This window comes from Podarcis cretensis (assembly GCF_951804945.1).
Source record: "Podarcis cretensis genome assembly, chromosome: 12".
Taxonomy (NCBI): Eukaryota; Metazoa; Chordata; class Lepidosauria; order Squamata; family Lacertidae; genus Podarcis; species Podarcis cretensis.
In genome coordinates this window covers 40121821-40135176 of record NC_137181.1, presented here as the reverse complement: position 1 = coordinate 40135176, position 13356 = coordinate 40121821, and positions in this window count along the sequence as shown.

Here is a 13356-nt window from a genome sequence, read left to right as displayed (position 1 = left end):
TTCTTGCATTAGACAACCCAGCCCCCCCTGTTGAGAGATTTTAGCTGTCTAAGCACTGAGAAGCTCTGATTACCTTGGTGAAAGACACGTCTTTTTATTTGTTAATAAAAGCCAGTTCTCTTATCCAAGCCCAAGTAGTATCATTTCCTCTTTTTTGTGTGCATTCATCCACAATAGCCCTCTTGAGGTATCATGCCTGTGGAGGGCATGTTGACTCGTTTAGAGGGCGTGGGGATGGCCACACCAACATCACTGCTCATCTCCTGCCCTACCCAACTTTCCTGCATTGAATGGGAAGGTCTGAAGGGGGCTTCTACGGGTGCCCAGCTGATTGAGAATCTTGCGCTACCATGAGGAGGCTCCTAAGCATGTTCAGCCAAGCGCACTTAGAAGCCACCTGCAGACCTTCTGCTCAGTTCAGGGAGGTGGGGGTGCACAGCAATGCAGGAGCAGGGTTGAAAGGTGGGCCCACGCATAAGTAATTCCCCTCCCCCAATGAAATGGCCTGAAAAGGCACCTGCCAGTTCATTACACTCCGCTTTGTGCTCTTCAGGAAGGAATATTACATTTGATCCTCCATAGCGTACAGTTGGGTACCACTTGGTAAACCTTAAAAATGATGGGCAAATTGGAACTTTTCCTGACTTTTTAAGGCTATATTGAACCACCTTTCGTGGTTAGATTTTGATATGGACCCCACCCCCTCCCAGCTTCAGCCTTTTACTCACTTTGCAATGATATTTCTGGCATTTTCTGAGCTCCTATTGCTACTGTTAGCTGCTGGAATCTCTTAGCAAGGTGGACGATGATGATGATGGGTTACATATATATATATATATATATATATATATATATATATATATATGTATGTATACGTACACACATATATATGTATATGTATACACACACACACACACATATACATACACCCACACCCACCCACCCACCCACACCCACCCACACCCATACACTCACACCCAGAGAGAGAGAGAGAGAGAGAGAGAGAGAGAGAGAGACGCACACACCCCACCCATCTGGCTGGGTTTCCCCAGCCACTCTGGGTGGCTCCCAACTGAATATTAAAAACACACTAAAACATCAGACATTAAAAACTTCCCTAAACAGGGTTGCCTTAAGATGTCTTCTAAAGTAAGGTTACCAGACATCCCCGTTTCCCGAGGACAGTCCCCGGATTTACAAATCAGTCCCCATACACAAATCAATTGAAGTTGAAAAGTGTCCCCAGATTCATTGAAAAAAATCTGGTAACCTTATAAATGTCAGATAGTTGTTTATTTCCTTGACATCTGATGGGAGGGCGTTCCACAGGGCGGGTGCCACTACTGAGAAGGCCCTCTGCCTGGTTCCCTGTAACCTCACTTCTCGCAGGGAGGGAACCGCCAGAAGGCCCTCGGCGCTGAACCTCAGTGTCTGGGCAGAACGATGGGGGTGAATGACACAATCCAGCTACTGCACACACAATATATGGTCATTAACTGAATTGTAACAGGGCTGTCACCTTATGAGGATGTAATCTCTCTCTAGTGACTAGGCGTTTGATCTTTTCTACTATACATAGACACCCACCCTCCCAATTTCTGAGCTAAACATCTCAAGACAGCTGGGGTTATCCTTCCACCCAAGAATCTATTGGAGAGGTTGGTAACCTCTTAAATGCAAGGACACTGTTTCACTTACCTTGCCACAGGGTGCTCCTTAATACTGCTCAGGTATATTGCTTAAACAGGTTTAGAGTTGTTTTTAGTATTGTAGAACTTGAAAAACCTTTGTTAAATGGGCTGGGAAAATACAGGCCCACTAAAGATGATAAACTACAAAAACTGGAATGCCCTAATCATTATACCGGTAGCTAGTTTTACTGATATGGACTACAGACAAATGTTGCCTTTTTCTTGGGGCCAAACTAGATACAGAGTTAGCTGTGTGCCTGCAATTAACATGCCAAACAAAAAAAATCTTAGGTAAAGAGCAGCCCCAGGAGAGCCTTAGGAAGACAGAGGGGACCTTAACTCTTTCTCTCCCTCCACAGTCCAGACCACAATCCTCTCTCTGAAGCTGCCATTTGTATTTTAGTGCAAAAGTCCACTGATGCCAGACAATTTTTACCAGGATTACAGCAGAAGCCAAATGTATTTAAATCCCGCACCCTACCCTGCTGAACCTTCTGGCTTCTATTTAAAGGTAAAGGGACCCCTGACCATTAGGTCCAGTCGTGGCTGACTCTGGGGTTGCGGCACTCATCTCGCTCTATAGGCCGAGGGAGCCGGCGTACAGCTTTCAGATCATGTGGCCAGCATGACTAAGCAGCTTCTGGTGAACCAGAGCAGTGCACAGAAATACCGTTTACCTTCCTGCCAGAGCAGTACCTATTTATCTACTTGCACTTTGATATGCTTTCGAACTGCTAGGTTGGCAGGAGCAGGGACCGAGCAACGGGATCTCACCCCATCGCGGGTATTTGAACCGCCGACCTTCCAATCGCGTCCCTATCTGGCTTCTATTTACCGGTATGTAACAGTAAAAAAGTGCATGGTATCTGCATTCAGACAATTGACATTGTGTCTAGCTGGGCCCTTTTCTGTCCTCTCTCTTCTCATGTTACCCCACCCCCAGTCTACAAAGTCTAGGGAGAGCAAGAAGTCAAAGTCCCAGCCTCAGAAAGAGGCGATGTGTGAAAGTGAAAAGATCCATTCAGTTTCTTCGGTCACGTCCATACAACTCTTATTTAGGGAATCTCACATGCTGATCATATTTGCAGTGTGTGTATACGCTTACTTAGGGTGCTTCAAGGCATTCATCACCCACCCTGTGACAAGCATAAAGGTAAAGGTAAAGATACCCCTGCCCGTACGGGCCAGTCGTGTCCCACTCTAGGGTTGTGCGCCCATCTCACTTAAGAGGCCAGGGGCCAGCGCTGTCCGGAGACACTTCCGGGTCATGTGGCCAGCGTGACGAAGCTGCTCTGGCGAGCCAGCACCAGCGCAGCACATGGAAACGCCGTTTACCTTCCCGCTATAAAGCGGTACCTATTTATCTACTTGCACTTAGAAGTGCTTTCGAACTGCTAGGTGGGCAGGACCTGGGACCGAAAGATGGGAGCTCACCCCGCTGCGGGGATTCGAACCGCCGACCATACGATCGGCAAGCCCTAGGCGCTGAGGTTTTACCCACAGCACCACCCGCGTCCCGTGACAAGCATAAACTGCGCCAATTATCTCATTTGCTTTAAACACAACTTGTTGTCCTGGAAAAGATGCCTGTCTTTTCTACATACATACATTCCATATTCCAGGAGCACAGGATTATAAAAAGTAGTTCTGTGCTCGGGCTCGTAAATGATTCCCAAATCTATGACTCTGAGAAGCTCTAAATGTAGACTTTAAGAAAATTATCAAGTTGGTATTCTGAGTATACATTTCTAAAGTGTGCAAGGCACAGGAACCAGTCGATCTGACGAAGCTGCCAAAATGAATAGCCCTAACAGGTTCTGGAGAATTATAGTGTTGTCATTATTTGAAACAGACAATTCAGGTTTAGATGGTTGGCCCAGTATTTTATCAAGGCTAGTAATTTAGAGTCAGTGCCTCTTATGAATTCCTGACCCTGAATTTGTGCTTGTCCTGTTCATACACTACTCGAATAAAGCAAACAGACAAGAGACTATCCTGTAAGGCAATTGTATTAAAATAAAATAAAAAGTTAGCACTTCACAGCATATTCCCCCATTGTCAGGAGACTTGGCAGGTTTTTAAATATTTAAACAAGGTGATAAAGTTCATTTCAACTTCAGTGATGCTCAAACCCCAATATACCCCCCATTCCATAGCCTGACCAGAATGATCTTTAGACAAATATTCTGTCTCAAAGGGCTGAGAAAAATACCACCAGCCCAACTTTTTTTAAAAGCCTCAAGACTTTGCAATTTCTTTTTCACTTAACTATCGGTAGCTCCACCTATTTTCTGTTGCTTGCTAATGATACCTTAGAGCTAAGCCACAAAATATTTTTTGCCTAGAATTCATCCATTAACTTCTGAGAATAAATTATAAACATGTAAATACAGAGCTGCCAAATGATTATCAGGCCTCATAAGACTGAAGGGTGGGACCCGATTGCAAGCCCCGGTTCCTCTCAGCACAACCGCAGATGTATTTTCAAAGTACACCACAACACATGCCGTGAGGGAGTGTCCCTGCTCCTGCAACAAGAAGGAATGAGTAAGCTCCTATAAAATGTGACAGAACAAGAAACACCAATTTGTTTTCACACCTCGCTTAGCCTCTGGGAATTCAGTTTCTGTTGTTTAGGCAATTCTGTGCAGAGCCATCTGCTGGCATTTGAAAGGAAAGACAACCTGGAATTGAATGTAATTGAAAGGAAAGGCTTTTGCAAAAACACACACACACACAAATTCTTTATTTGCTTTGCCTTTCCTACTTCCAGCAACATCATTGCCTGAAAGAAGTTGCTTCAGTTAGTTTCCAGTGAAACTTTATTCCACTTTTCTTTCTCTCTCCGCCTCTCCACGCCCCTTTTCTGTCGTTAAATCTTTCTCTTTGAGGCACCATAAACATCCCATTTAATACTGTCGCGTTTGGAGGTTCTTCTGAGGAAGTCAGACATACGTAACTCACTGTAATATTGCACAACTCCACACAGAAGGGAAGCCAAGGAAAGCTACTCTCCAGATGGCATGAGATAAAATCGCTATGTATTTAGGCCGCATGATATTGTAGCTAAACCCTGGGACAGAATAGTTCAGATCTCTCTCTTGAACAGTGCCATATGCCTTTCAAGCACCTTCTCTGCTTGCTAAAGGAATTATAATCAACTGAAGTTTGGTTCACACGCAGCTGCAGCGTGTAGGTTTCACACACAGTGTTAACACAGGAGGTAGCTTTCTGAGGAAACTAATATCATTAAGTCATAATGTCTATCCTGTTGCTAGAACAGGGATGAGGAACCTTCTCCAGGCTGAAGGCTACGTTGCCTGTTCGGCGACCTTTCAAGGGCCACATGCTACTGGAAGGGGGAGCCAGAGCCAAAAGTGGGCCGAGTTACAAATGTGAGTTTGCTTTTCTACTAATGCTCTTAAATCCCTCTCTGTCCTCCATCTATTGAGGTGTTTGGTTCAGGAGGGTGTATGGCCTGGGGAAAGTCCCACAGGCTATAGAGAGAGGACTGGAGGGTCTTCTTGGGATGAGGTTTCCCACTGCTAGAGAGAGAATCTAATAATAATACAGTGGTACCTCGGGTTAAGAACTTAATTCGTTCCGGAGGTCCGTTCTTAACCTGAAACTGTTCTTAACCTGAGGTACCATTTTAACTAATGGGGCCTCCCGCTGCCGCTGCACCACCACTGTGTGATTTCTGTTCTCATCCTGAAGCAAAGTTCTTAACCCAAGGTACTATTTCTGGGTTAGTGGAGTCTGGAACCTGAAGCGTCTGTAACTCGAGGTACCACTGTAGCAACAATTTTATTATCTGTACCCCGTCCATCTGAACGGGTTGCCCCAGCCACTCTTGGCGGTTTGCAACCAATAAAAAAGCTTAATAAAAAATCAAAAACTAAAAACAGATCTGGCTTCAGATGTCTTCTAAAAGTTGAGTAGTTCTTTATCTTCTTGACATCTGATGGGAGGGCGTTCCACAGAGTGGGTGCCACCACCGAGAAGGTCCTCTGCATGGTTCCCTGTCACTTCTCACAGTGAGGGAACCGCCAGAAGGCCCTCAGAACTGGACCTCAATATCCAGGTTGAACAATGGGGGTGGATTATGTTCCTTCAGATATACAGGGCCATTGCCATTTTGGGGCTTTAAAGGTCAGCGCCAACACTTTGAATTGTGCTTGGAAATGTCCTGGGAGCCAATATAGATCCTTTAGGACTGATGTTATATGGTGCTTTCCCATATTGCTTTTACGGCATAAGCTTCTGTCCTGGTACAGTTGAAGCAGCTCTAGTTTCTCCTACGCAGCAATGGTTTCAGCAGCAGCGAAGTCATGGCTCAATGGAAGTATGCAGCAGGATTGAGGGATCAGCAAAACCAGGAGCTCCTGCTATATTTTAGCCACTATTAATAGACAGTGACTCTGACTGTTTTCATGGGCTGAGCAAACTTTCCACCACCATTCATTTGCCAGTGTTCACCTGAGGCAATTTAGCTACACAGGCTCTGTGAGTGAGGTGTCTCTGTAACCTGGCATGGTTGTTGGAAGCACAAGAGCAATTAGTTGGAAACATCTAGGTTATTTTTAAAAAGGCCTAATGAAGAACATAAGTAAAAAGTCACACACATAGCAATATAGCCTAAGCTCTTGATTAATCCTCAGAACAAAGCAAAACATTATGGCGGATTAGTCTGTAGTCTAAGCTATATTTATACCTTGCCCTACATCAAGTTGGGTTGCTCTCAGAAGCCCATCTTGTAACCATTGGGTGTCAGGATCTGCTGACCAGTGCCTCGTGTGGCGAGCTGTGTTACTCCAAGCTTCTCAGAGAAATTCTGGGAAGTGATGGCCATTTCCTGCAAGAACCTTCCAGAATGACTGCATTCACATAACCTCCAAGTGTCCCGATTTTCCAGGGACAGTCCCCAAATTACGAAAGCCACCCCGGCTTTTTATTTGATCCCAGAATTTTGGTCGCTTGCTACCAACGGACGTGTGTTCTCCAGGCGGGAGGAAAGGAGGAGAAGAACAAAGTGCAAGGAGTCTTGTTTTTTTATTATTTTAAAAAATGCTTTCCATGTCTGCATCTAATCTTGCCCCTTCCTAAAGTTTATTGACCAGTGTGTGTTTTTTCTTTTTGTAAATCTACCGAAGAATAAAATAAAATAAAATAAAATAAAATAAAATAAAATAAAATAAAATAAAATAAAATAAAATAAAATAAAATCAGGATTAAGGGTTTTCTCAGGATGGTGGAGGCCGTGTGTGCTGTATCCCATTGGTGTAGTGGTGGCGGCACTTGCCCTTCTGATAGGAAATGCTCGGGGGAGGGGGGAAATGGGGGGTCAAGGAGGGTCAGTTGGATGAGGGAGTGAGAAATGTCCCTATTTTTTTCATCTGAGGAATGTTGGAGGGTATGGATTCATGCCCGCCACTGACTCCTCCTGGGCCAGAGAGAGTAAAAGATGGCTTCCCGTCTCAACAGAACTTTGCATGCACAAAGCCCTGGTGTGTCTTATTCTAGTCTTGCTCCAGAGATTATCCTCTGATCCTGATGGTTCTTTAGTCCTCATTCACTCCAGGCTATGAACCTAGCACTGATATAAGAGTACCACCAGGAATCTCCCAAGACCCTTAGTACTATCTGCATCAATGTTATGCTATTTGGATTCTTTCTTCTACGCTAGGGATGAAGGCAAAAAGGCGGGAAAAGAAAATCTGGGTTGTATTCACATAGACACATCACAATCAAAGAGTGTGACTAAAGTAAGTCCATTAGTTTCAATGCAGCTCCTTAGTAGGACGCAGGCCACAATCACACCATAAATTTGAAACACTATGATATGATACCACTTTGAACAGTCAGGGCTTCCCCTAAAGAACTGTGTGAATTTTAGTTTGCCAACAGTGCTGAGAGATGTTAGGAGAGGCCCTGTTCCCCTCACAGAGCTACAATTCTCAGAGTAGTTTAAAAACCGATCTTTATAAATTGTAGCTCCGTGGGATGAACAGGGCATCTCCTAACAAAATGTATCTTCCAGAATATGTCTCCTTGCTTGATTCCGCACACCGAAACCTGTTAACAATTTTGTGTGCCACCATTTCCCTTTACCTTGCCAAATTCCAGAGCATTGTAAAAAGTTATCTAACCAGATCATAAGGAATTATTTCAGTCTGAGTAAATATTGTTTCATCGACAGATGCATCTGTAGTTGCTAGAGAGTGATGCCATACTTCAGTGTGTCGAACCTGAACTGCACCTCAATCGGCAGTACAAATTGCCTGTACTCAAAACGGGGAAAGTATGTGATAGAAAGGAAGATGATTAGGAAACACAGGATAATCAGTGACTCCTTCAAATTAGAGAAGTGATTGTTTTAGAGGAACTGAATCCACAGTCAGTTATCTAATGGTGGCTTGTCTTTTAATTCATACCTTGATTTTTAAGGTCCACATTCTTTATGTTTACTAAAATTGCCACAGCAATAATCTTTGGATAAAACCTCTAGGAAGATGCAGATGCAATTTCACAAGAAAAACGGCTTGTAAGTTTGTATGGCAGTAAAAGGGGGGCATTAAAGAAGAGGGGGAACTGCCTCCCCCGCAAACTTTTTAGAGACTGTAAAATCTTACAATCTGTAAACAGGGTCAATGGAGAAGGGGGAAAGGAGGGCATCTGGCCTAGATCTCAGGCTGAAAGGAGGCCTCAGATTTAAACACTTCTTAATGTTGTGGCGTTTTACAACTTGATGCACATCGGAATATGCACAGTCTTTCAGCTTAGAGCAGCAAATGTCAAAAAGAAGAAGATGTGGCTTGGTGTTTTGTTTTGTTTTGTTTTTTGTTTTGTTTTGTTTTGTTACAGCTCTGATGAGGGATGGTAGGAGCCTCCCCCTTTTCCTGCTCCTGACCAGGATCCTGAAGCTGCCCAGGAACAGTGGAGCAGTATAGATTCAGAGAATTGGTTTGCAGAGGGACATAGTTCGGAAAACAACAGCTGGGCAGAACTGAGTGGTGAACAGCTAGGAGAAGAACAGGAAGCAAGAGAGATAACTGACTCCCCTTCACTAGAAAGTGTCCAGCCTATATCTCCAAGGGCAAGGAGAGCTGATTAGGTTGCTACACAGAAGGCTCAGTGGTTGCGAGATCAGGTTGCAAGAAGGGGGAAGTGACGAAGATAATTCAGGGGGAAGTAGGAAGGAAGCTTAATTGGGAGCACCTTTACTCCGAGAATGGCTGCGTTGTTCTTTTGCTCTGGTCATTAAACACTCTTAAACTGGTATGGCACTCTAATTGCTTTGTTCTGCTGATGCACGACCAAAGAGGGGAAGGAAGCCGTTTCCCAAAGCCTGATAGTAGGGAGATGGTTGTTGAATCATCTGTGGGCTACGCCTGGAGCTCAGCTGCCCATGTGGGTACTCACAGTGAGAGACATCAGTACAGTATGGTCCCTTGCAGATCTTGCATAAGTATATAAAACTATGATATCATACAACCCAACATTTCTCTAATGAAAAAAGGGACATCCTATTCCATAATTATAATAATTATAATTACAATTATAATTTTATTATTTATGCCACGACCATCTGACTGGGTTGCCCCAGCCACTCTGGGTGGCTTCCAACATATATAAAAACATAATACAGTCATACCTCATGTTACATTTTCTTCAGGTTGCGCATTTTCAGGTTGCGTCCCATGGTGACCTGGAAGTATTGAAAAGGGTTACTTCCAGGTTTGGCCACTCGCACATGCGCAAACGCGAAAAATGACATCACACGCATGCGCAGAAGCAGTGAATTGTGACCCGCGTGTGTGCAGACATGCAGACGCCGGTTGCGTTCTTTTCAGGTTGCGAACGGGCCTCTGGAACAGATCCCATTAGCAACCAGAGTTACCACTATAAACATTTAACATTTAAAAAGTCTCTATACAGAGCTGCCTTCAGATGCCTTCTAAAGGTTGTATTGTTACTTATCGTCTTCACTTGGGGGTTGCATAAGCCCATACCCTCCAACATTTCCCTGATGAAAATAGAGACAGCCTACCATTCCCTCCAACATTTCTCCAATGAAAATAGGGACATCCTAAGGGAAAGTGGGACATTCCAGGAACAAATCAGAAACCGGAATGACTTCTGTAAATCTGGGAGTGTCCCTGGAAAATAGGAACACTTGGAGAGTGTGATATATGATCTGGAAACTAATCCATCTATGCCCATAGTCTAATTTTTATTTTGTTTTCAAATATCTGCCTGCATGAAATATTTTGGAAGAAGCATATAATGCAGCAAGGGTCACTTACAAAAAGACTATCCATTACTTATTTATTCCTAAGCCAGTTTTCTACAGCATTACTTTTCCGAAGAAAAAGAAGTTAAGTTATGTATTTAGCCTGGAAAAGCCTCTCTAGTTTACTCACTAAAGAATACATATTATACTGTATACAGGGTGCAAATACAAAAGGGTTTTATTTTAATTTTTCTGCTTTTTCTTTTTCGTTCCACTTTCTGCACTATTAACTGCTATTACTAATGTCAGAGAGAAGTTCCAACTCATCATATGCAATTTATTCTTTTTCTGTGGTGCATATTCTCAGAGTTAAAATGTTTGGTTAATTTTTTTTCTAAGCAAATAACAATGCCAACAATGTGTAAAAATTTAAGAACCCAGGATACATGTATATTTGATGCTATACATATTCATCTACAGGGTAACTTTAGAAGAAGGTGTAAGTTGACATGAGAGAGACAGAGTGTGAAATATTCCCTGTGAAATCGGGTCCTCCCTTAAAGAGGGCACGTATTGCAGTAAGACCTGGAAAACTGACACTCTGTGTTGTAGGTGGGTACGATTGGTCAGCCACAACACCCAACTGGTAGGTCCCTCGAAGCTGGGTGCAATCTGGCCAATGGGACGCAGTCCAAACAGTTCAAGGGACCTATTTCTACCCATGCACATGACCCAGAGCTTCCTCTTTTGGCGCGTGCATTCGGAACACCCGTCCACCTCTCCCTACTTTTAGGGCTTTGCGCTTGACCTTGCTATGCCGTCGTGTGTCGTCTGTCGTTGGGACAGGGGCACGGCAAGAGTTTACCCCACTTGGCTGATTGGCTGTTGCCATTTGGGTTTCGCCTGCTGTGTAGCAAATAGTCACAACTTGTAAGGTTGCAGATAGGCTCTGGTTCAGGTGATAGGGATGGGAGACGCTCTCTCCATCCCTATGTGAAGGGTATTCTGTTAAAGGAATCAAGGGACTCAATGGTTTGGTCAACCCCTGAGAGGAGGTTATGCCCGTGCCTGAGTCCAGGGAGACATTTGGGTGGCGGAGTTAGCCCGTTCCCGGCTTTCCGCTTATCCAGGTGTTCACCCTTGACTGACCTATGCTGGAACGCTGGGTCAGTGCTCCCCGCATGGCGGGGAGTTAGTCGAACCAGAGCCTATGCAACCAGTCACTTTCTGTAATCAATAAAGTTGTGGCCTAAATTCTGCCAAAACCAAAACCAAAATTTGAGTCATGTGTGAATTTATTTAGGAGGGAAGTTTCTGGGTCTGAACACACAAATAAAGTGTCTTGAACTGCTTATCTTAAAAACATTTTTCTTACTCACCAAGAAACAGCGTTTCTCACAACTACATTCCCAAAGTATATTCAAGCCAAGGATGGGACAGGAGACACTTCAAACCACTTATAGTGGCTCTGGTTAGTTTCCCGTCCCTGGGATGCAGAACATTTTCAAGAAGGCCAGGAATGAAGTGAAATAGGCTATAATCTGTTATCTCCGTTGAGAACTGAAATATCAAAGTGTAAATGGGTATGTACGTCTCCAACATAACCTTTTGTCTGAAGTTTGAATACCTGTTGAACCACACACACAACTGTTTTCCAGACCAAGAAATATCCAAAATACATTTCAATATCACATCTGTAATGAGCCACCCCCAATATTATGTTTTACCTTAAAAAACAACAAGATGTTTACCATGTACAGATGCTAGGTTTTGCACTGTTTATTTAATATCTAAGCTAATGTAGATGTGATCAAATGGCAGAATGAGTCATATGATATTATTGAAGGCTTTGTATCTAGAGACTTTCTTTTATTCAATGGAAATTGTATTGTTATTCCTGTTAGTGATGGGGAAAAAGAAATCTTAGAGTACTGAAACTGCTTCAGCCTTTTCATTAATGGTGTGTAACTGCAAATGCATCTGAACTTCTTGGGAAAACTTCACTTAAGTTGCATTAACAATGCAAATAAGCCCAGAAGCACAATCCTGCCAAAGCGTATACCAGTCACTGTTTATATATGTGAAAAGAAAATTAGCATGTCAAGAAAAGGAAAAACACGTCTTTTGGTGTAAACCTTTCTGCAAACCTCCTTCGAGCTGTAACAGTTGCTGTTCCCTTTTCTTTTTAAAGAGGTGCGATGGACACACGGAAGGTAGTACACCTGGCATCCACCGTGCTGCCTGTTTAAAATCTCAGGCAGCATCTGTGCTGGATTCAATTGGTTTCATCACCTGAGATACCTGAAATTAGACATTATCCAAGGTGTAGTTTGCATTAACTATTTTATTTTAAGAAATGCAAAATGAAGCCTGTTGTAAGTGTCCTTTTCCAAAATCATGAACAGTTAATGAATTATATCAGAAGAACCGGTGCTGCTTGATAAAGTCATAACAAAAAATGACTAATTTATGAGGTGAGAAAGTGAAAATGTCTTTAATATTTCTAGAAATGAAATAATGCAAGTGGTGGACCAGTGCTTTTCTTCTGGGTATACAGTAACAACAACAACAACTACAGTGGACACTCGGGTTGCAAACGTGATCCAGGCGGGATGCACGTTCGCAACCCACAGCGTTCACAACCTGCAGTGGCATTTTGCGCACACGTGGGTTGCGATTTGGCGCTTCTGCACATGCGCAAAGCACAATTTAGCACTTCTGCACATGCGCGACCGCCAAAACCCGGAAGTAACCCGTTCCGGTACTTCCGGGTTTCAGTAACCCAAAAAAATGCAACCTCGAGGTATGACTGTATTATTATTTATTTGTACCTCGCCCATCTGACTGGGTTGCCCCAGCCACTCTGGGCAGCTTCCAACATATATAAAAACATAATGAAATATTGAACCTTGGTGTTTATGTATCTTACCTGGATTCTTACCTGGGGTACCTCTGTGATGTTCTAATTTTCATACAAATCTCCCCTACAGGAAAACAACTGCAGCTATCCTTCTGAATTGTGTTCAGGGTTCATCCTCCCAGAAGCAGAATTTCATCAACTTCTGCCCATTATAAAGTTTCTTTTTATTTTTTAAAAAAATTCACTAAACCCCTCTAGACCTTTTAGTGTGTAATTTGGCCAGCTTTATACACATAGGACACATATACACATATACACATAGGAGGGGACGCGGGTGGCGCTGTGGGTAAAACCTCAGTGCCTAGGACTTGCCGATCGCATGGTCGGCGGTTCGAATCCCCGCGGCGGGCTGCGCTCCCGTTGCTCGGTCCCAGCTCCTGCCCACCTAGCAGTTCAAAAGGACCCCTAAGTGCAAGTAGATAAGTAGGTACCGCTTTATAGCGGGAAGGTAAATGGCGTTTCCGCGTGCGGCGCTGGTGCTGGCTCGCCAGCGCAGCTTCGTCACGCTGGCC